We start from the raw sequence: 24,324 nt of genomic DNA, 5'->3' as shown, positions 1-24,324 counted from the left end.
GTGAGCTTTTGAATCTCCTTTTCCATTTGGCTAATTCTGCTTTTGAAAGCATTCTTCTCCTCATTGGCTTTTTGAACCTCTTTTGCCAATTGAGTTAGGCTAGTTTTCAAGGTGTTAATTTCTTCAAAATTTTTTTGGTTCTCCTTTAGCAGGGAGCTGATCTGCTTTTCATGCTTCTCTTTCATCCCTCTCATGTCTCTTCCCAGTTTTTCCTCCACCTCTCTAACTTGATTTTCAAAATTCTTTTTGAGTTCTTCCATGGCCTGAGCCCATTGGGTGGGCTGGGACACAGAATTCTTGATTTCTGTGTCTTTGCCTGATAGTAAGCATTGTTCTTCCTCGTCAGAAAGGAAGGGAGGAGGTGTCTTTTCTCCAAGAAAGTACACTTCAATAGTTTTGTTTCTTTTCCCTTTTCTGGGCATTCTCCCCAGCCAGTGGCTTGACCTCTGAATATTCTCCTCACACCCACCTCGCCTCCTGGTCCTCCCAGCCAGTGTTTGGCGACTGAGATTCAAATGCTGCTTCGGGCCTTAGGGCTTTTGGCGGGGACAGGGCTGCTATTCAGTGTGAGAATTAAGTTCAGATGGTCAGGTTGGGGCAGTGCCGCCTCTTAGGCCCAGTTCCCTCAGGGGGTTTATGCACAGACCTTCCACAATGGATCCAGGCTCCTGCCCGCTTGGGGAGCCCCTGTCTGCAGCCGCCTCTCAGCTTCTATCTCCCGGGGGGGCCCGAGCCATGGGGGCACCCCACTCCCCTCTCGACCCGTCAAAGAAACTCTCTCACCGACCCTCACCTCTGGGTGGAGGGGCTTGTGCCGCTGCTGGAAATCCCGTCCCTAAAGCCTGCTCGGATCTGTACCTCTCGGAGCCCCAGCCGCCACAGGTCCTGGCTGGGCTCCGCGCCCGCAGCGCGACGGACCCTCGGCGAGAGAGGTTTGCAGGTCCCTCTGTGGGTGGAGGGACCCTCGTGGCCGCAGGATAACTCGTCCCCATAGCCTGTTCGGATCTTTTCCTCACGGTGTTGCGGCCACTGCAGGGCTGCTCTCAGCTCCCAGTCCCGGCGCCCAGTCCACAGCGTGAAGGACCCCCCGCGAGAGGTTTGCAGGTCTCTCCGGAACAAAATCTCCCTCTCTCCAATATTCCGTGGCCTCTGGGTGCAGAATTCACTGTCGGTTGGTCCCCTCTAGCCGTTCTGTGGGTTGTGGGTTCGGAGCTATGTGTATGTGTGTCTTTCTACTCCACCATCTTGGCTCCGCCCCCCCAATTTATTTTTTAACAAAGAAAGAACAGAACAAAATTACCATTATCAAAAATGAAAAGGGCGAATTCACCACCACTGAAACGGAAATTAAAGCAGTAATTAAGAGATATTTTGTCAGGCTTTAAGTCAAAAACCTGACAATCTAAGTGAAATGAATGAATATTTACTAAAATATGTTACCAACAAAGCCCAGGAGCAAGAGAAAGGGAAATTGAATTTAAAGTAACAATAGATAATATAAAATATTTGGCAGTGTATCTGCCAAGACAAACCGAGGAAATATAGGAACACTACTACTAAACACTTTTCACACAAATAAAGTCAAATACAAACAATTGAAAAATATTAATTGTTCATGGGCATGTTGAGCTAATATAAATGACAATTTTACATAAATAATTAGCTTATTAAGTATTATACCACCAAACAATAAAAAAAATTCAGAGAAAGGAAAAACATTAACAGAATTCATCTGGAAGAACAAGAAGCCAATAACATCAAGGAATTAATGAAAAAAAATGGAAAGGAAGGTCAACTAGTCATATCAGATCTAAAGCTATATTATGAAGCTGCAATTACTGCAACTATTTTGTAGCTTCTGGGATGAGAATTCACTATTAGAAAAACTATAAATTAGTGTGGTGGAAACTCGACATAGATCAACATTTCACACAATACCCAGATCAAGTAAAAATGGATATATGATTTAGACAAAAAAGGTGATACCTTAGCTAAATTAGAAGAATAAAGGATAGTTTACCTATCATATATATGAGACATATAAGAATTTATGATGAAACAAGAGATAGAGAACATTATGAAGTAAAATTTGTGTCCTTTATCAGAAACACTGCTGCTAAAAATTGTTTCCCAGTTTTCTGTGTTCCTTCTAATCTTGGTTGTTTTTGCATTGTTTGCAAAGAATTTTAGTTTAATATAATCAAAATTATCCACACTTCATTGTACCCAATAACTGCAACATTGCTCAGCAATCAATTATGATAGATTTAGCTCTTTTTCATCAATGCAATGATCTAAGACTTTTCCAAAAGACTCATGATAGAGAATGCTTTCCACATCCAGAAGAAAGAATTATGGAGTCAATGAAATTTGAACCATACTATTTTGACTTTTGTTGTTGTTGTTTCTTTCTTGTGGGTTTTTCCTTTTGTTCTTATTCTTCTTTCACAATGTGAGTAATGGGGATATATTTTTATCATGATTGTACATTTCAAACATTTATCAGATTGATTGCTTTCTTGGGAGGGGTGGAAGAGAAAGGGAAGTGAGGGAGGGAGGAAAATTTGGAATTCAAAATCCTACAAAAATGGATGTTGCAAACTATCCTTACATGTAATTGGGGAAAAAAATAAAATGCCATTCAGTGTTTAAAAAAAAATAAAGCCAAGGACGTGAATAGAATTTTAGATAAATTAGCTATCATAGATATCTGGAGAGAATGGAATGGGAATAGAAAGAAATTCAGGTTTTTTTTTTTTTTCACAGTGGTTCATCAACTTTTTACAAAGATTGACCTTATATTAGGGTATAAGGCAATAATCACAGGGAAATTTATAACTCTAAATGATTACGTCAATAAAACAGAGAAGGAGTGGACCAAAGAATTGGGTATACAATTAAAACAAGCATAAAAAGAAAAAAAAAATTAAGTAACTTCCAAGTAAACACTAAATTAGGAATTCCAAAAAATAGAGAGGAGATTAATAAATTGAGTGTGAGAAAAACAATGAGTTAATAAATAAAGGGAGGAGTTGGTTTTATAAAAAGTCAATAAAAAAGCCACTGTTTGTTATGATTTTTTAAAAGAGAGAGGAAAACCAAATCACTAGTATTAAAAATGAAAACGGTGAATATACCACTAATGAAAATAAAATCAATACAATTGTAAGGAGTTATTTTGTCCAACAAGTTAATAAATGAATTAACTAAGCAATTTAATTGAAAAGGAAGAATGTTTATAAAAATAGCAACTGTCTAGATGAGCAGAAGAGTAAACAGGATATCTAAATAGACCTGTTTTAGAAAACGAAATTAAACAGGCCATAAATTAGCTTTCTAAGGGAAAAAACAACAACAACACACAAGAACCAGATCAATATGCAAGTAAATGTAATCAAACCAACTAATACCAAACTTAAATAGGTCAAATTATGGTCAAAGAAGTGTCTTTCCAAGACTCCTTTTATAAAACAAATATGATCCTGATACCTAAACCAGGAGGAGTCAATGAAAATTACAGATCAATTTCGTTAATGAATATGGATGCAAAAAATTCCAAATGAAATACTACCTAAAGGAGTACAAGAATATATTACAAAGATTATACACTAGGATCATGTGGCAATTATAGTAGGAATGCAGAAAAACGATTATCATGATTGATTGTATTAATAATAAAACCATATGATTGTATCAATAGATGCAGAAAAAGCTTTTGGTAAAGTACAACATTTATTTCTGTTAAAAGAAAAACACTTGAGGGTAAAGGTATAAATTAATTTCTTCTTAATTTGATAAAAAAGCATTTGCCTGAAACCATCAGCAAGCATTATTACTAATGGGTATAAACTAGAAGCTTTCTCAGTAAGATTAGTGTGAAATAAGGATGCTCACTGTCACCAGTACTGTTCAGTATTTCATTAGAAAACGTACCAATAGAAATAAAAGAAGAAAACTAGAAGAAATGAGAATATAAAATGGGGTAATAAAACTATATCTTTTGCATATGATATGATGATGTACTTGAAAAATTTCAAACAGCTAGAAGGTCAGTGCAAACAATTAATAATTTTAACAAAGTGTCAGGATACAAACCAACCCATATAAATCATTAGTATTACTATGTATCACAAACAAAATCCTGAAAGAAGAAATATTCCATTTAAAATAAATGTAGGCAGCATAAAATAGTTGGGACTACAAGTGCCAAAATGAACTGAGGAACTATATGAAAAAAATTATAGATAGACAGTCAAACAGGCAGAGAGAAAGGTAGATAGATAAATAGACAGATAGATATAGATAGATAGATAGATAGATAGATAGATAGATAGATAGACAGATAGAAATATATAAACATACAAATAAAATATGATTAATTGGAGAAATATTAATAGATCATGGGTAAGCAAGACCAACACAGTAAAAATGACAATTTTATTTAAACCAATTTATACACTATATTGTATATGTCATTATATATCATGTTATTATACGACATCCCAAATAAATATCATCCCAAATAAATTACAGAAAGAGTACAAAAAAATTATATTTGTTTGGGGAAAAATTGATCAAGATTTTCAAAGAAATTTTTTTTTTAATGTAAAGGAAGACATTTTTGCAGCACCAGCTCTTAAACTACATTATAAGACAATGACTATCACAGCTATCTGGTACTGGCTAAGTAATAGAGTGGTAGTTCAGTGAAATAGGTCATGTACACAAGACACAGTAGTAATTGACTAGAGTAATCTACTTTTTGATAAACCCAAAGACTCCAGCTTCTGGGATATGAACTCACTAATAAAAACTGCTAGGAAAACAAGAAAATACTATGGCAGAAATTCAGCATGGACCAACATTTTATTCTGTACACCATGATAAAGTCAAAATTAGTACACAATTTAGATGTAAAGACAGATACTTAAGCAAATTAAGAGAGCAAAGGGATGGTTTATCTCAGATTTATAGAGAGTGCAAGAAATTATGACCACACAAGAGATAGAGAGCATAATAAAAGCCAAAATGGACAATTTTGATTACATTAAATTGAAAAGTTTTTGCATGAACAAAGGCAATACAACCATGATTAGAAAGGAAATAGAAAATTGGGAAATGATTTTTTACAGACAGCAACTCTGATGATGTCCTCATTTCTAAAATGTATAGAGAACTGAGTCAAATTTATAAGAATACAAGTCATTCCCCAATTGATAAATGATCAAAGGATATGAACAGGCAGTTTTCAGAGGAAGAAGTTAAAGTTATTTCGTGAAAAAAATATTCCAAATCACCATTAGTTAGAGAAACACACATGATAACAACTCTGAGGAACCACATCACACCTATCAGATTAGGTAATGTGACAAAACAGAAAAATTATAAATTTTGGAGATGTGGGAAAATTGGAACATTAATGCATGGTTAGTGGAGTTGTGAACTGATCTAACCATTCTGGAGAGTAATTTGGAACTATTCCCAAAGGGCTAAAAATGTATATGTACTTTGACTCCACAATGCTACTTCTAGGTATGTATCCCAAAGAGATCATGAAAAGGAGAGAGGATACACATGTACAAAAATATTTATGTTAGCCTTTTTTGTGGAAGCAAAGAATTGGAAATTGTGAAGGTGTCCCTGATAGGGGAATTGCTGAAAAAATTGTGGCATGTGAAAATAATGCAATACTATTGTTAAGAAAGGTGGATTTCAGAAAAACCTGGAAAGACATGAATTGATGCTCAGTGAAGTGAGCAGAACCAGGAGAACACTGCACCCAGAAAAATTCAAAATATATACATGACTTATATATGAAGGGGGATATTAGAAGAAAATTTGAAGAACATGGAACATATCTATGAATAGAAGAATTTATCAACAAGAGACAGAGTATTTTGAAATATAAAATGTATAATTCTGATTACAGCAAATTTTAAAGTTTTTGTACAAATACAGCAAGTGTAGCCAAGGTCAGAAGGAAAGCAGAAAATTGGGAGAAATTTTATAGATGGTTTCTCAGGTACAAGCCTCATATCTCAAATATATTAAGACTTTGTCAAATCTACAACAATATGAGTCATTCTCCAGTTGATAAATGATTAAAGAATATGAATAGGCATTTTCCAATGAAGAAATCAAAATAACATGGAATCATATGCAAATGTTCTAAATTATTATTGATTAAATTAATGCAAATTAAAACAACTTTGAAATATGATTTTGCCCCATCACATTGGCTAAAATATTCAAAGGAGGGGAGGGGCCAAGATGGCAGAGTAGAAAGACACATATGCTAGCTCCACACCCACATCCCATAAAATATCTGTAAAGAAGAACTCCCAACAAATTCTGGAGCAGCAGAAGCCACAGAATAACGGAGCAGAAAAGATTTCTGCTCCAGAGAGCCCTGAAAAACTTATGTGGAAGGTCCATCATGCACCAGATCTGGAACAGAGCCCATCCCTGCCTTGGCCGTGCGGCACTGAGAGGAGCAGATCCGAGCTGGCTTCAGGGACAGAATCTCCAGCAGCTGCACTGGTCTCTCCACCCACAAGTGACAAGGGTCGGTGAGAGGGTCTCTGGCTGGTCAAGAGGGGAGCGGGGTGTCCCCATAATTAAGGCCCCCTCAGGAGGCAGCAGGGGGGGCAGCAGAGGACAGGGGCTCCAAAAGCAGGTAGGAGCTTGGATCCATTGTGGAAAGTCTCCCTGTAAACCCCCTGGGGGAACTGAGCCCTGAGTGGCGGCCCTGCCCCAACCTGAGCACCTGAACTTAATATCACACTGAATAACAGCCCCGCCCCCTCCCAAAGCCCTGAGACTGGGAAGCAGCATTTGAATCTCAGACCCCAACCTCTGGCTGGGTGGATCTGGAGACGTGGTGGGCATGGAAAGGAAACTCAGAAGTCAAGTCACTGGCTGGGAAAATGCCCAGAAAAGGGGAAAAAAATAACACTATAGAAGGTTACTTTCTTGTTGAACAGATAATTCCTCCCTTCCTTTCAGATGAGGAAGATCAATGCTTACCATCAGGGAAAGACACAGAAGTCAAGGCTTCTGTATCCCAAATATCCAAAATAAATATATCATGGGCTCAGGCCATGGAAGAGCTCAAAAAGGACTTTGAAAATCAAGTAACAGAGGTGGAGGAAAAACTGGGAAGAGAAATGAGAGAGATGAAAGAAAAGCATGAAAAGCAGGTCAACACCTTGCTAAAGGAGACCCAAAAAAAAATGCTGAAGAAAATAACACCTTGAAAAATAGGCTAACTGAATTGGAAAAAGAGGTTCAAAAAGCCAATGAGGAGAAGAATGCTTTAAAAACCAGAATTAGCCAAATGGAAAAGGAGGTTCAAAAGCTCACTGAAGAAAACAGATCTTTGAAAACTGGAATGGTACAGATGGAGGCCAATGACTTGATGAGAAACCAAGAAACCACAAAACAAAACCAAAAGAATGAAAAAATTTAAGATAATGTGAAATATCTCATTGGAAAAACAACTGACCTGGAAAATAGATCCAAGAGAGACAATTTAAAAATTATGGGACTACCTGAAAGCCATGATCAAAAAAAAAAGAGCCTAGACATCATCTTTCATGAAATTATCAAGGAAAACTACCCTGAGATTCTAGAGCCAGAGGGCAAAATAAGTATTCAAGGAATCCACAGATCACTGCCTGAAAGAGATCCAAAAAGAGAAACTCCTAGGAACATTGTGGCCAAATTCCAGAGTTCCCTGGTCAAGGAGAAAATATTTCAAGCAGCTAGAAAGAAACAATTCAAGTATTGTGGAAATACAATCAAGATATCACAAGATCTAGCAGCTTCTACATTAAGGAGTCGAAGGGCATGGAACACCATATTCCAGAAGTCAAAGGAACTAGGACTAAAACCAAGAATCACCCACCCAGCAAAACTGAGTATAATACTTCAGGGGAAAAAATGGTCTTTCAATGAAATAGAAGACTTTCAAGCATTCTTGATGAAAAGACCAGAGCTGAAAAGAAAATTGGACTTTCAAACACAACAATGAAGAGAAGCATGAAAAGGTAAACAGCAAAGAGAAGTCATAAGGGACTTACTAAAGTTGAACTGTTTGCATTCCTACATGGAAAGACAAGATTTGTAATTCTTGAAACTTTTCAGTATCTGGGAAGTGGGTGGGATTACACACACACACAGAGAGAGAGACAGAGAGCACAGAGTGAATTGAATAGGATGGGATCATATCTTTAAAAAATGAAATTAAGTGGTAAAAGAGAAATATATTGGGAGGAGAAAGGGAGAAATGGAATGGGGCAAATTATCTCTCATAAGAGGCAAGCAAAACACTTTTTAGTGGAGGGAAAAGAGGGGAGGTGAGAGAAAAACATGAAGTTTACTCTCATCACATTCGACTAAAGGAAGGAATAAAATGTACACCCATTTTGGTATGTAAACCTGTCTTACAATACAAGAAAGTGGGGGAGAAGGGGATAAGCAGGGTTGGGGGGGAGGATGGAAGGGAGGGCAGTGGGAGGAGGGAGCAATTTGAAGTCAACACTCTTGGGGAGGTTCAGGATCAAAAAAGAGAAAAGAAGCAATGGGGGGCAGGACAGGATGGAGGGAAATATAGTTAATCTTACACAGCACGATTTTTATGGAAGTCATTTGCAAAACTACACAGATATTGCCTATATTGAATTTCTTGCCTTCCAAAGGGAATCGGTGGGGAGGGAGTGATGAAGAGAAGTTGGAACTCAGAGTTTACGGGAACAACTGTTGAGTTCTGTTTTTGCTACTAGGAAATAAGAAATACAGGTAAAGGGGTATAGAAAGTTATCTGGCCCTACAGGACAAAAGAGAAGATGGGGACAAGGGAAGGGAGGGATGATAGAAGAGAGGGCAGATTGGTGATAGGGCCAATTAGAATGCTCAGTGTTTTGGGGTGGGGGGAGGGGACAAATGGGGAGAAAATTTGGAACCCAAAATTTTGTGAAAATGAATGTTAAAAGTTAAATAAATTAATTAAATATAAAGTAAAATAATCAAAGGGGAAAGTAATAAATCTTGGAAGGAAAGTGGAAAAATTGGGACACATTCATTGTTGGTGGGACTATGAACTCATTTAACCATTTTTGGGAGCAATCTGGAATTATGCCCCAAAACTTTTAAAATGTATATATCCTTCAACCCAGTAATACCACTAATACATTTGTTTCCAAAACTGACTGGGGAAAAAGAAATGAATCTATATTTTAAAATATTTATAGCATTTCTCTTTATGGTAGTGAAAGGAAACTGCAGGGATGCTGCTCAATTGGGTAGCAGAGGAAAAAAGTTGTGGTATATGATAGTGATGAAATATTACTGTGCTGTAAGAAATGATGAACTCAGTCATCTTAGAAAAAAACATGAGTAGATTTATATAAAATAATGAAGAGTGAAATGAGCAGAACCAAGAGAACACCGTATACAAAAAGAATGATATTGTTTTAAGAGCTTATCTTTGAGTCACTAAGCCATTTGACTATTATAAATGCCCAAAGTAACAAAACACTTGTAAAGGAAGATGCTATCTGCATTGCATCCAGAGAAAGAACTGATAAATAAAAGGATGTCTAGAATGATGATAGATTGATAGATACAGATATAAAATATTTGTGTCTAATGGTAGTCATCTCTAAGGTGGGGGAGAGGCAAAAGGAAAATAAATTTACATCTTAACTTTATTACATATTTGAAAAGAATAGAAATTTGTAGATAATAGATTTGCACTTTCTTGTGCAGACATTGTTTTTCCTATTTTGCTATGTCATCCAAATGCTTGTTTTCTTTCTTAAGTTCAGAAGAAAACAAGTAATTTTTTTTAAAAAATACATTAATTTTTTTAAATAAGAAAACATTTCCTTCATCCATTGATTCAATTTGATTGCCTGGTTTAAAGGTCAAAACTTTTAAACATGCTACATCTTATTCTCATTTTCTACAAAATGTACTGTACAAATATTGAAATAATCTTCCAATATTTTTCTACAAGTCTTCAAGTTTTCTTAAGTTGTTTCTGTTATAGCAGTTTTTGCTTACAAAATATTCCTAGAAATTTCCACCTTTTCTCCCATTTTCTTTAATTTGGAAAAGATGCCAACATATATTGTTACATGCAGTTTCTAAAATATTAATCTTGTGGTTTTTATGTCTACAATATCTCTTGGATAGACTTTCTGTTTGCAGATGGTTGTGCACTCAATGCAGACTCTGAAGCTGAGATGCAGCAAAGTATGGATCAATTCTCTGCTGCTTGTGCTAATCAGAGCCTAATAAACAGCACGAAGAAAACACAGTTGCTCCATCAGCCACCACGACACCACCCATATGTGGAACCATCAGTTACAACAAATAGAGGAGTTTTGAATGCTGTGGATAAGTTAACTTACCTTGTTAATGTACTTTCCAGGAAAACACACATTGACAACGAAGTTGATGCAAGCATTGCCAGAGCTAGCTCATGGTTTGGAAGCCTCTGAAGAAAAGTTTGGGAGAGAAGAGGTATTAGACTGACTACCAAACTAAAGGTCTACAGAACCATTGTGCTCACGTCATCGTTGTATGCCTGTGAAATATGGACAATCTACCAGCACCATGACAGGAAACAATTGCTTCCATTTAAACTGTCTTAGGAATATTCTGAGGATAACCTGGCTGGATAAGGTACCAGACACTGAAATTCTTGCTCCAGCTGAATTGCCAAGCATTCACACTACACTTCAGAGAGTTCAAATGAAAAATGTATGCTTGCTAAAAAGACTATTTTATGGAGAGCTCACGTGGACCATACAATCACAGGTGGTCAGAAGGAGCGATACAAGGACACTCTCAAGGTCTCACTAAAGAACTTTGAATTTTACTGTGCGACATGGGAGACAGTGGCGCAGGACCACTCACCATGGCATGCCCGCATCAGAAAGTGTGCTTTTCTCTATGAGCAAAGCAGAATTGAGACAGCACAAAGTAAACATAAGATGCGCAGATTTGGCACATCCACCCCAAATATTCAAACGGACTATCTGTGTGCCACTTGTGGTAGAGCATTCCGAGCTCGTATTGGTCTGATCAGGTACAGTCCAACACACTGAAACTTCATTTTATCAAGATGATGTCATTTTTGTCCTCTTTGAAAACGAAGGACAACAATCAACCACACTTTCATACTATGTATTCGTCCTTCATTTCCTATGAAGACCATGCCATCAGAGAAATGATGACATGACTTGCACTTGACTTTGTTTTGAGTGAGGGAGGGCTGTGCAGGTCACCAACCTCACTTCTTCTCCAGAACCATCTGAATCCAGTGACCAGATATTCGTCAGGATGACTGAAGATGACCCAAGATGAGGCAATTGGGGTTAAGTGACTTAGCCAAGGTCACACAACTAATGAGTGTCAAGTGTCTGAGGTGAGATTTGAACTCAGGTCCTCCTGACTCCTGCACTGGTGCTCTATTCACTGTACCACCTAGTTGCCCCATACATTTATACTACAAATATACTGGACATATTGCCTCTCTACTCAGATGGCTGCAGCTTTATTTTAGTCACTCACTTCCTCTTTCTTGGTCTACTGCAGTGACTTTGGTTTTGAACCACCTATTTTAACGCTCTTTTTTTTTTTTTGAGTCATTCTCCATGCAGCTGACAAAGAGCTTTTCCTAGAGCGTAGGTCTAAACAGTTTATTCCTTTATAAAAAAATCAAAATGGCTACCAATTGCCACTATGAGCAAATATAAACTCTTCTCTTTGATATTTATTGACTTTCTTATTGGCCCTCTCATATGAGACTGTATCAGTAATCTCTGTGCTATTGCATTAACTGCCTTCCACTTCTGAAATGTCTTTCCTTCTTATGTTCATCTCTGAAAATCCCTGACTTTCTTCTCAATCACCATCTTCTGCAGTAGGTCTTTATAGCCCCTCTTATACCAAGTACCCCAAGTGCCTTGTCTCATCCTTTTTAAGACTGTTTGTAAATGTACGTGCATACTTTGAGTACATATTGCACCACCTTTAGTATGAAAACTTCTTGAAGTTATAGACTTTTTTGAAACAAATTAACTTCACCCCATTTAAAAGGCATTTTTCATCTCCCCCAAGACAGTATTAAAAAAAAAAAAACCCTTATAACAAATATGCATGGTCAAAGAAAGTAAATTCCTACTTTGACCATATCCAAAAACGTACATCTCAAATTACACATGAAATGCATCTTGTGAATTGGTTGATCCATTCAGTAAAGCAATTTAGTGCTACACCTCAAAAGATAATATTTGTATAAATGCTGACCTAGGAATAACGTTACTTGTCTAACACCCCAAAAGAATCAATGAAATAAGAAAAATAACTCATATGCACAAAAACATTTATAGCAGCTCTTTCTGAGATGTGAAAGGATTTATAATTACTAGAGAGAGGTCATTAATTGGGAACTGACAAAATCAATAATGTCCTATGATTGACACTGTTCCCATCCTCACACATATCTTACAGCTATGGAGTATGGGTTGGGCTTTAAATTAGTAATTACTATTATTGGTGTTGCTTGCTGTTGTTATTGTCATCATTATCATTAGCAAATCATAATTAGCATTATATCTAGATGAAAGTCAAGGAGTGAGGTATTGAAATATAAGACAGGCAAATTTTGACGCTTGATAAATGGAACCAGAACACTGGATACTACCAAAGGGGATATTTATCAGTCATTCAACAAGCATATAAATAAGGATATACTAGGAAATTTTTTAAAGGCAGGAATGCAATCATCACCGTCATGGAGATCATATTTTAATGGAGCGGTACACAGATTAGACCATAAAAAAATCAAGGGGCAACACAGGAAATTTGGGGAACTTGTAAGAAATATTGTTCTCTTAACGGACTACAAGATCTATGAAGACTACTTCCTTTTCTATATGTCCCACAATGCTCAGGGAAGCACTTAAAATATAGTGTCTTCTCTCTACATATTTACAAACATGTATATAAATACTTCAATAAATGAATGAATAAGGAGAGTAGAGGGACCAGAAAGTAAAAATGAAAGGGCATTGATAAAGGTTTTACTATTTATAGATTATCTTCCTGGGTCAGGCCCTTAATGTAGTTACCAATAATTTATTTCTAATCTCTTTCTATTATTTTTATCATTGTTATTATTTCATGAAAACCATTAGCCTCAACAAACTTCACATATTTGAATTATTCCCTTAAAGTAATACAATATGTATCTGCCTTAGAAAAATATTTATCCCTCCTAAGTTCATCCATTTTATTTAATTCAGCATCTCAATATGACAAATATTTTTCTTTGGGACAAGAAATGTTAACTGGAAATAATGAGGGAGAATATGATTTAAAAAAAATATATATTTGTATGGGTCTTAACTAATTCAAACTTAAAGGAGACACTAAGAATGTTGCTTAGACTCACCAAAGGCTGAAAAGAATGAGAAAAACTATTCAGATCTACTTGGTGTCTTGTCAACAAAGCAAATTCTTCCAAGTAGCAATTCTGGATCTTTTTGACCAAATCTTGGATATCAAAGACAAATGGATAACTATGTTGAACCTCCAGCTAATTCAGAGAGAGATGGCTAACCAATTCATCTTCCTAGTGTAGGTGTATGCAAACATACACATATACACATGCATATGTATAAGTGTATATATACACATATACATGTGTGTGTGTATATATACATACATATAAATATATGTATGTGCATATATGCATACACACATATATGTGTGTATATTCCAGTTGGTTCATTGAATTTCAATAAACATTACTGTTTTAGTCCCAAAAAGAAAGAAAAAATTCTGAAAAAACATTTTCCTTTTGCTATTTGTTACTTTCCATTATTTAGCGTATAACATCAATAAATATTATTAGCCTTGTGTCTATATGCTCCTTTTTAAAATTATTAAAGTTTCACTATCTGATCTTACATCACTGTATCAGTAAGAGTCCCAACAGTCACAGGGGAGTCTGCTATCACAGATTCTTTGATCTGCTTTTCTAAAAGGAAAGGCAACTTTTAAGGAATTAACACTCTCCTTTAATCAAGCACAGATATATCATTCACTTAGTTTAGGAAATAAGCAGACAGCATTTTCAAACTGTCTGACATAAGCAATACATATATCACAAATCAATAGACAGGTTTAACAGTCTGAGATAGTGTGAGATAGCTGCCAGAGAGGGAAGCACCAACATCTGGATTTTCAAAGCCAGGGGGGCTCTTTATTGGCTTCCCAGAGTCTTGTCTGGCACACAAAACTTCTTTCAAAAACTAAACCCCAAAGTAAAACCTCACCTTCAGAGTATTTATAACTTTTTTAGAGTTAGAAGGCATACCAGCCCTTGAGAACCTTTGCCTCATTAACAAAATATGTGGGCCTTCCTAAAATCTTCTCTAACCAAACTCCCTTTAATGGGCAGGTCCATTAATTGTTGAAGAAAATCTCTAATCACATTAACAATACAAGTACATATACTCTTTTTTTTTTTTTTTTTTTTTTTTTTTTTTTTTATTAATTTTTTTATTTTTTTTAATGTTTAACAATCACTGCCATACAATTGCGATTTTATCCCTCCCCACCCACCCCCCGCTACCTCCCTCCCTCCCCACGACTGCATACAATTCTGTATAGATTCTACATATACTTTCCTATTGAGTATATTTTCACTATCGTCATGCTATGTAGTCAGACTAAGATAAATGAAAGAATCCGTATAACAAATCAGAACATGATACACAAACAGATACACATACACAAACATGATCTGCTACATTATGTGAGTGACTTCCATATTTCTCTCTCTGAGTGTGGAAGGCTTTTTGCCTTGAGGTCCACCATTGGGATTTTTTTTTTTTTTTTTTTCAGAAATTCTTGTGTTATTACAAAAATCTAAGTCTACCAGAAAAAACTCTCACACACTGTGGTTGTTGCTGTGCATAAAGTTCTCCTGGTTCTGCTCCTTTCACTCAGCATCAGGTCATATAAGTCCTTCCAGGCCTCTCTGAAGTCTTCTTGTTCATCATTTCTTATGGCACAATAGTACTCCATTACATTCATATACCATAATTTATTCAGCCATTCCCCAATTGATGGACATCCCCTTGACTTCCAGTTTTTGGCAACTACATAGAGTGCTGCTAGAAATATTTTTGTACATGTGGGACCCTTTCCCATTTTTATGATCTCTTGGGGATATAGTCCTAGTAGCGATATTGCTGGGTCAAAGGGTATGCACATTTTTGTAGCCCTTTGGGCATAGTTCCAAATTGCTCTCCAGAATGGTTGGATGCGCTCACAGCTCCACCAACAATGAATTAGTGTTCCAACTCTCCCACATCCTCTCCAGCATTTATCATTTTCTTGTTCTGTCATGTTTGCCAATCTTATAGGTGTGATGTGGTACCTCAGAGTTGTTTTGATTTGCATCTCTCTAACCAATAGTGATTTAGAGCATTTTTTCATATGATTATAGATAGCTTTAATTTCTTCCTCTGAAAATTGCCTGTTCATATCCTTTGACCATTTATCAATTGGGGAATGACTTGTATGATTATACATTTGGGTCAGTTCTCTATATATTCTAGAAATGAGGCCTTTATCCCCGAGCTTAGCTGTAAAAATTTTTTCCCAATTTACTACATCCCTCCGGATTTTGGTTGCATTGGGTTTGGTTGTGCAAAAACTTCTCAGTTTAATGTACTCAAAGTTATCCATTTTGCATTTCATAATGCATTCTATCTCTTCTTTAGTAAAGAATTCTTCCCTTCTCCATAGATCTGATAAATACACTATTCCTTGCTTCTCCAGTTTATTCATGGTATCAGTCTTTATACCTAAATCATGTACCCATTTGGACTTTATTCTTGTGTACGGTGTCAGGTATGGGTCTATGCCTAATTTCCGCCACACTGTTATCCAGTTTTCCCAGCAATTTTTGTCAAACAATGAGTTCTTATCCCAGAAGCTGGGGTCCTTGGGTTTATCAAACAGAAGGTTGCTATATTCCTTGCCTACTGCATCTTGAGTGCCAAGTCTATTCCACTTGTCTACCTCTCTGTTTCTTAACCAATACCAAGTGGTTTTGATAATTGCTGCTTTATAGTACAGTTTAAGGTCTGGTAGCGCTAGGCCACCTTCCCAAGCATTTCTTTTCATTAGTCCCTTTGATATTCTGGACCTTTTGTTTTTCCAAATGAATTTTGATATTATTTTATCCAGCTCTAGAAAGTAATTGTCTGATAGTTTAATTGGTATGGCACTAAATAAGTATATTAATTTGGGTAGAATTGTCATTTTTATTATATTAGCACGGCCTACCCATGAGCAACTAATGTTTTTCCACTTACTTAAATCTGACTTTATTTGTGCAAAAAGTGTCTTGTAATTGTGTTCATATAGTCCCTGGGTTTGTTTTGGCAGGTAGACTCCTAAGTATTTTATACTGTCTACCCTAACTTTAAATGGGATTTCTCTTTCTATCTCTTGCTGTTGAACTTTGTTGCTAATATATAGGAATGCAGAGGATTTGTGTGGGTTTATTTTGTACCCTGCAACTTTGCCAAAGTTGTTTATTAATTCAAGTAATTTTTTACTTGAATCTCTGGGATTCTCTAGGTAAATCATCATATCATCTGCAAAGAGTGATAACTTAGTTTCTTCTTTGGCTATTCTAATTCCTTGAATATCTTTATCTTGTCTAATTGCTACAGCTAACATTTCTAGTACCATATTGAATAATAGTGGTGATAATGGACAACCTTGTTTCACCCCTGATCTTATTGGGAATGCATCTAGCTTATCCCCATTGCATATAATGCTTGCTGAAGGTTTTAGATAGATACTGCTTATTATTTTATGGAAAGTTCCCTTTATTCCTACGTTCTCCAATGTTTTTAGTAGGAATGGATGTTGTATTTTGTCAAAAGCTTTTTCTGCATCTATTGAGATAATCATGTGGTTTTTGTTAGCTTTGTTGTTGATGTGGTCGATAATGCTAATAGTTTTCCTAATATTGAACCAGCCCTGTAGTCCTGGTATGAATCCTACCTGATCATAATGTATTAATCTCATGATAAGATGCTGTATTCGTTTTGCTAAAATCTTATTTAAAATTTTTGCATCTATATTCATTAGGGAAATTGGTCTATAATTTTCTTTCTCTGTTTTGTCTCTTCCTGGTTTGGGTATCAAAACCATATTTGTATCATAGAAAGAATTTGGAAGGACTCCTTCTTCCCCAATTTTCAAGAATAGTGTATGTAGTATTGGAATTAACTGTTCTTTAAATGTTTGATAGAATTCACTTGTGAATCCATCTGGCCCTGGAGATTTTTTCCTGAGGAGTTCATTGATGGCTTGTTCAATTTCTTTTTCTGAGATGGGGTTGTTTAAGTATTCAACTTCCTCTTCTGTTAATCTGGGCAATTTGTATTTTTTAAAATATTCATCCATCTCGTTTAGATTATCGAATTTGTGGGCATAAAGTTGGGCAAAGTAGTTTCTAATTATTGTTTTAATTTCCTCCTCATTGGAGGTGAGTTCACCCCTTTCATTTTTAATGTTAGTAATTTGGTTTTCTTCTTTCTTTTTTTTGATCAGATTAACCAAAGGTTTATCAATTTTATTAGTTTTTTCATAAAACCAACTATTGGTTTTATTTATTAATTCAATAGTTTTCTTTATTTCAATTTTATTAATCTCTCCTTTGGTTTTCAGTATTTCTAATTTGGTATTTACTTGGGGATTTTCAATTTGTTCTTTTTCTAGCTTTTTGAACTGCAAGCCTAAGTCATTGATCTCCTCTTTCTCTATTTTATTTATGTAAGCATTCAGAGATATAAAACTTCCCCTAATAACTGCTTTTGCAGTGTCCCATAAGTTTTGGTATGTTGTCTCACTATTGTCATTCTCTTGAATGAAGTTGTTGATTGTTTCTATGATTTCTTCTTTAACCCAATCCTTCTTTAGAATTAGATTATTTAGTTTCCAATTGATTTTTGGTTTCTCTTTCCATGGCCTTTTATTACATGTAATTTTTAATGCATTATGATCTGAAAAGGATGCATTGATTATCTCTACCTTTCTGCACTGGATTGTGAGATTTTTATGTCCTAGTACATGGTCAATTTTTGTAAATGTTCCATGTACCGCTGAGAAAAAGGTATATTCCTTTCTATTCCCATTTAATTTTCTCCAAAGATCTATCATATCTACCTTATCCAGAGTTTTATTTACCTCCTTAACCTCTTTCTTGTTTATTTTAAGGTTGGATTTATCGAGTTCAGAGAGGGGGAGGTTGAGGTCCCCCACTAGTATAGTTTTGCTATCAATTTCTTCCTTCAACTCCCCCAACCTCTCCTCTAAGAATCTGGATGCTATACCACTTGGAGCATACATGTTTAGTAATGATATTGCTTCATTGTCTATGGTGCCTTTTAGTAGGATATAGTTTCCATCCTTATCCCTTTTGATTAGATCTATTTCTGCTTTTGCTTTGTCTGAGATTAGGATTGCTACTCCTGCCTTTCTTACATGAGCTGAAGCACAATATATTCTGCTCCATCCTTTGACCTTTATCCTATGTGTATCCCCCCGTTTCAAATGTGTTTCTTGTAAGCAGCATATTGTTGGATTATGGCTTTTAATCCATTCTGCTATCCGTCTCCGTTTTATGGGAGAGTTCATCCCATTCACATTCACAGTTATGATTACAATCTGTGTATTTCCCTCCACCCTCTTTCCTACCATTTGTGCTTTTAACTCTCCCGTCTCCCTTCCCCTCCTCAATAGTATTCACTTTTCTCCCCCTCCTCCTGCAGCCTTCCCCTCCTTCTTTTAGCCCCCCTCCCTTTTACTCCCCTTTACTCTTATTGCTTCTTTCCTCCCTTTTAGCCACCCTCCCCTTTCTTCCCCCTTCCCCTCCTACTACCTATAGAGCTAGTTAGGATTATCTGCTTAAGGTTATTGTTCCCTCCTTTGAACAAATCAGATGAGAGTACCTCTCAAACAATGCTCATCTCCCTCCCCTCCTTCCCTCTACTATGGTTTTGTACTTCTTCCTGTGATATAATTTACCATTTTCTGCTTCCCCCTTTCCACACCTCCTATTACATTCCCTTCTCATACTTAAATCATATTTTTGCCATGACATCATTTACTTTATGCCCGTTCCCTCTACATATATCCCTTTTATCATAATAGCTGCACAGTTCTTCAGATTAACAGGTAGCATCTTCCCTTACAGGGAGGTAAACAGATTGCCCTAATTGAGTTGCAAGTTTTTGTTTTTGTTTTTTCCCCTCTGTTTACCTTTTTATGATTCTCTGGAGACCTGCATTTGAAGATCAAATTGTCTATTGAGTTCTGGTGTTTTGGTCAGGAAGCTCTGGAAATCCCTTATTTCGTTGAATGACTTTCTCCTTGCCTGAAATGTTATGCTGAACTTTGCTGGGTAGTTGATCCTCGGTTGGAGTCCCAACTCCTTTGCCTTACGGAATATTGGGTTCCAATTCTTTCGATCTTTTAATGTAGAAGCTGCAAGGTCCTGTGTGATCCTGACTGTGTGACCTTGATATTTAAATTGTTTCTTTCTGGCTGCTTGTAGTATTTTCTCCTTCACTTGATAGCTCTGGAATTTGGCAACTATATTTCTTGGGGTTTTGAGTTTGGGATCCCTTTCCGGTGGGGAACGGTGGATTCTTTCGATGACTATTTTGCCCTCTGAGTCTAGTACTTCTGGGCAGTTTTCCTTGATGATTTCCTGGAAGATATTGTCCAGACTCTTTTCTTCATCATGGGTTTCTGGCAGGCCAATAATTCTTAGATTTTCTCTCCTGGATCTATTTTCCAGGTCAGTTGTTTTTCCAATTAAATATTTTAGATTTTCTTCCATCTTTTCATTCTTTAGATTTTGTTTGACTGACTCTTGTTGCCTCATTGAGTCATTAGTTTCTACTTGCCCAATTCTAATCTTGATCGTATTGTTTTCTTCAGTTAGCTTTCGCATCTCCTTTTCCATCTGGCCAATTTTTCCCTTTAAGGAGCTATTTTCTCCATTTAATTTTTGTACTTCTTTTTCCATTCGACCAATTTTCCCAGTTAGGTTTTGGGTTTCCTTTTCCATCTGATCAATTTTCCCTATTAGGTTTTGAGTTTCCTTTTCCGTTTGATTAACTCTTCCTTTTAGGGAATTATTCTCTCCAGTTAATTTTTGAACTTCCTTTTCCATTTCTTCAATTTTCTTTTTCAGATTGATGTTCTCATCAGTGAATTCTTTTTTTATGGTTTTAAAATCATTGGCCAGTTTTTCTTTTATATCCTTCTTCAGACGTTCCAGGTAATCTAGTTGTGCTTGCGAGAAATTCATATTCCCATCTGAGGTTTCAGATGGAAGTACAGTCTCAGCTCTGACCTCTTTGGTGTTTGTGTTTTGGTCCTTATCCCCATAGAAAGATTCTATGGTTTTTTCACTTTTCGTCTGCTTTTTCCGATTCATGATGTTGGCTGAGTGTTGTAGCTTTTGGTTCTTTCAGTCAGAAGATACAGATCTTTTAAGTTGAGTTGATGTTTGTCTAGGCTAAAAGCAGGCTTTTTTTTTTTTTGTTGTTGTTGTTTCCCAGATCAACCCTGGGTTTAGCTTGATAGGTGTGTGGGAGGTGTGGTCTGTTCTCAGGATATCTCCTCAGCTGGCCTGAGGCAAAGGCAAGGTCCAGGGGGATGGTGATCCCAGCTTCCCTATTGTCTTCCCTTTTCCCCTGGAGGGCTGGGGCACGCCTAGAGGCTAATGCGTGTTCCCGCCCCTCCTGGGGCTCGTCTCCCGGGCTGAGGCTTGCTTGGGTCTCAGTGCGAATTTTTCTCTGCCCTGGGTCGTCTGTCCCTCCAGATAGCCTCCACCACGGTAGGAAGAATCCCCCTTTGCCACCTCTCCAGCCTCTGGTGTTATGAGACCACCCGCCCCCTTCTGCTGCTCCCACTGATCCAGGATCAATCTGGGGAAGAATTTTATGGTTCCCTCACGGTCATCGGGGGGGAGGGGAGAGCACTTACTGATCACTCCGGCATCCCAGCTTCTGGATGTTCAAGTAGTGACCCACTGAAGTCCCGTCTTTAGGCTGAAGATTTCAAAGGCTGTTGCGCTGATATCGTTGGCTTGGCCTGGCTTATCTCCTGCTCCGCTGGTCTCGCCCGCCACTCTCGGGCCCCTCGGGTCGCCTCCGCCCTGCCGCGCCGACCGCGCTGCGCTGCGCTGTGCGCCGGGCTCTTACCCCCGCGGAACAGATCCCTCCCGTGGACCTTCCAGTCCAGCCTGGGCTCCGAATCTGTCAAAGTCCGTCTCCCACTGGATTCTACACCTCCAAAGTCTGGTCAGACTCTCCCCCCAGAAATATCCAAAGGAGTTTTTCCAGGAGCTTAGGTGAGTCGTTGCTTTCACTCCGCCATCTTGGCTCCCCATATACTCTTTCTAGTTAAAGAAACTCTTGTTTCTCTACTTTACTCCTAGTAAAGACTGTGTGTTGATAAAGGCAAGATTTAATCACAGGCACTTGATTGTCTAAAACAAAAGCAACAAAAGATCCTACTACATTTGCCCTTACATTCACCAAATTATTACTTGTGATATGGGAGAAAACACAAGTTTATTAAGCTCCTACTGTTTGCAAGACAATGTGCTAAGTGCTTTACAAATATTATTTAATCCTCTAAACAACCCTGGAAGGTAAGTGCTAGTATTATGCCCATTTTCTGAATTGAGGAACTGAGGTAGAAAGGTTAAATGACTGCCCCAGCTTCACAAAGCTACTAAGTGTATGAAGCTAAATTTGAACTAGTCTTTTTGACTGCAATCCCAGCACTATACTAACATTGTGACACTAAGAATATGAAATTGGATCTAAAGAACGTAGTCTTTAACGAGAGTTTTCTTTATGCCCAGAAATATAAAAAGCATGGTGTGTTAATTCAGAAATCCAGATAATTTTCTCATTCCCCAAAACGCAATTTGCTCCTCATTTTGCCTTGCTTCCTTTACCCTTAACTATTTTCTCTCAAATGTTCTCTTTCAGAGTTTTTCTCAGTGTGACTTTCTCTTGGTTTCATATGGTTTGTATAACCCAAATTAAAATCTTGGCTTTAACTGGCAAGCATTGAGACTTTCACCTTACCTTCACTAGTGGTCACTCTGGCAGGCCTCCAGGTCTTTAGGGCCTCATCTCACAATTACTTTATGCTTTATCTACCTGACAGAGTACTCCAGCTGATATACATCTTTATATTATAGAAGATTGCACTTTGGGAATAGGGGACTACAAGGATGGAGGTTTCCAACATTTCCTAAACTACCCTCTGAGTGAGTGGTTTATCCTGTCCCTGAACCTTATGCAGGGTGTAGCTAATAGTGTGGCAGGCTCATGTATACCACAAGTTTATTGAAGCACACAAACGAACTCAATCAGAAAGCAGATATGTATACAAGATTCAAGTTAATGCAATACATATTTATTAAGTGCCTCCTATGTGCCAGACACTGAGCTACGCATTGGTGATACAAATAAAAAAAAAAAAAACAGAAATAGCCCTTCCCTTCAAATATAAACAAAGCAAACTATATGTAGTATAAATAGCAAATAATTAGAGAGAAAGAACAGGAATTAGAATGGGGTCAGAAAAGGCTCCTGAAGAAGGTGAGATTTTAATTGGGCTTTAAAGGAAAGTTAGTAGTTGGAGTAGAAGAGAGAGAGTGCTCTACCCTTGATGGGCAGTCAGATAAAATGCCTGAAATGACAGATGGAATATGGAGTGCCCTGTTTATGGAATAGCCAGGATGAAAATGAGTACATGTTAGGGAATACAGTGTAAGAAATTTTTAAAGATAAGAGGGGCTAGGTTATATAGGGCTTTGCCCCAAATGCCAAACAGAATTTTGTATTTGATCTTGGGAAACTTCTGATGTTTATTGAGTAGAGAAATGACATGGTCTGACTTTAGGAAAGTCACTTTAATGACTGAATGGAGAATGGATTGGAATGGAGAGAGATTTGAGACAGGCAGATTCACTAGCAGGCTATGGCAAATTTAGATGTGTGCTAATGAAGGACTGTACTAGAGTTAAGGCAGTGTCAGAGGAATGAAGGGGGTATATATGAGAGATATTTTAAAGGTGAAATCAATAGGCTTTGGAAACAAATTGGATATGAGTTGTGAAAGTGAGGTGTTGAGGATGACTCCTGATTTTGGGGCCTGAAGAACCGGGAGGATGGCAGTGCCTTTTGCAGTAATAGGGAAGGGAGGTTGGAACAAGGACAGCCAAGTTTAGAGAGGAAAGGAACGAGTTCAGTTTGAGATATATTGGATTTAAGATGTCTAATAAACATCTTTCAGATTTCTGAAAGGCAGTTGGAGAGGCAAAACTGGAGTTCATCTGAGAGACTGAGGCAAGAGAGGTAGACTGAGAATCATCAGTAAAGAGATGGTAATTAAATCCATGGAAGTTGATGCAATCAGCAAGATAAGTGGCATTAATAAAAAGGACCCAGGAGAGAGCATTGAGGGACAATTAAAGTTAGAAGACATAATCTGGAAGAGGATTCAGCAAAGGAGACAGAGGGAGAGTGATCAGGTAAGTAGGTAAAGAATGAGGAATGGTGTCATAAAAACCTAGAGAGAAGAGAGTATCAAAGAAGAGCATGATAAAAACCATCAAAAGGAAATCAAGAATGAAGACAGAGAAAAGAACACTCAATTTGGTCACCAAGAGATCATTAGTAACTTGAGAGAGAACAGTTTTGCTAGAATGATAAGGTCAGAAGACAGATTATAAAGATATTTGAAGAGAGTGAGAGAAGAGAAAGTGGAAGTACCTATTATAGAATTTCTGAGACAGTTTAAAAAGGGAGAAAGAGATATAGGATGACAGTTAGCAGGGATGGAAAGATTAGTGAGGACTTTCTCAGAATGGTGAGGATATGGACATATTGATAAGGTATAAGAAATGAGCTAGAAGAGACATTAAAAATAAGTGAAAGAGTGGGGATGACAGAGACTACAATCTATAGGAGGAAAGGTGATGTAATAATATCATTTCAAGAAGTATAGGGGTTAATCTCAGTAAGGAGTAAGGCCACTTCATCATGTGAGACAAGAATGTAAAGGAAGAAAGTTGCAAAAGGCACCTGAGTGAGAGGAGATGGGGAAGAGGAGAAAAGAGGGAGTTCATAGTGTTTGACTACTTTTTTTTTCTGTAAAATACAAAGCAAGGTTGTTAGCTGAGAG

Source organism: Notamacropus eugenii, chromosome 6 (genome assembly GCF_028372415.1).
Source record: "Notamacropus eugenii isolate mMacEug1 chromosome 6, mMacEug1.pri_v2, whole genome shotgun sequence".
In the NCBI taxonomy this organism is placed as follows: Eukaryota; Metazoa; Chordata; class Mammalia; order Diprotodontia; family Macropodidae; genus Notamacropus; species Notamacropus eugenii.
Note: the sequence above shows the minus strand (reverse complement) of the source record.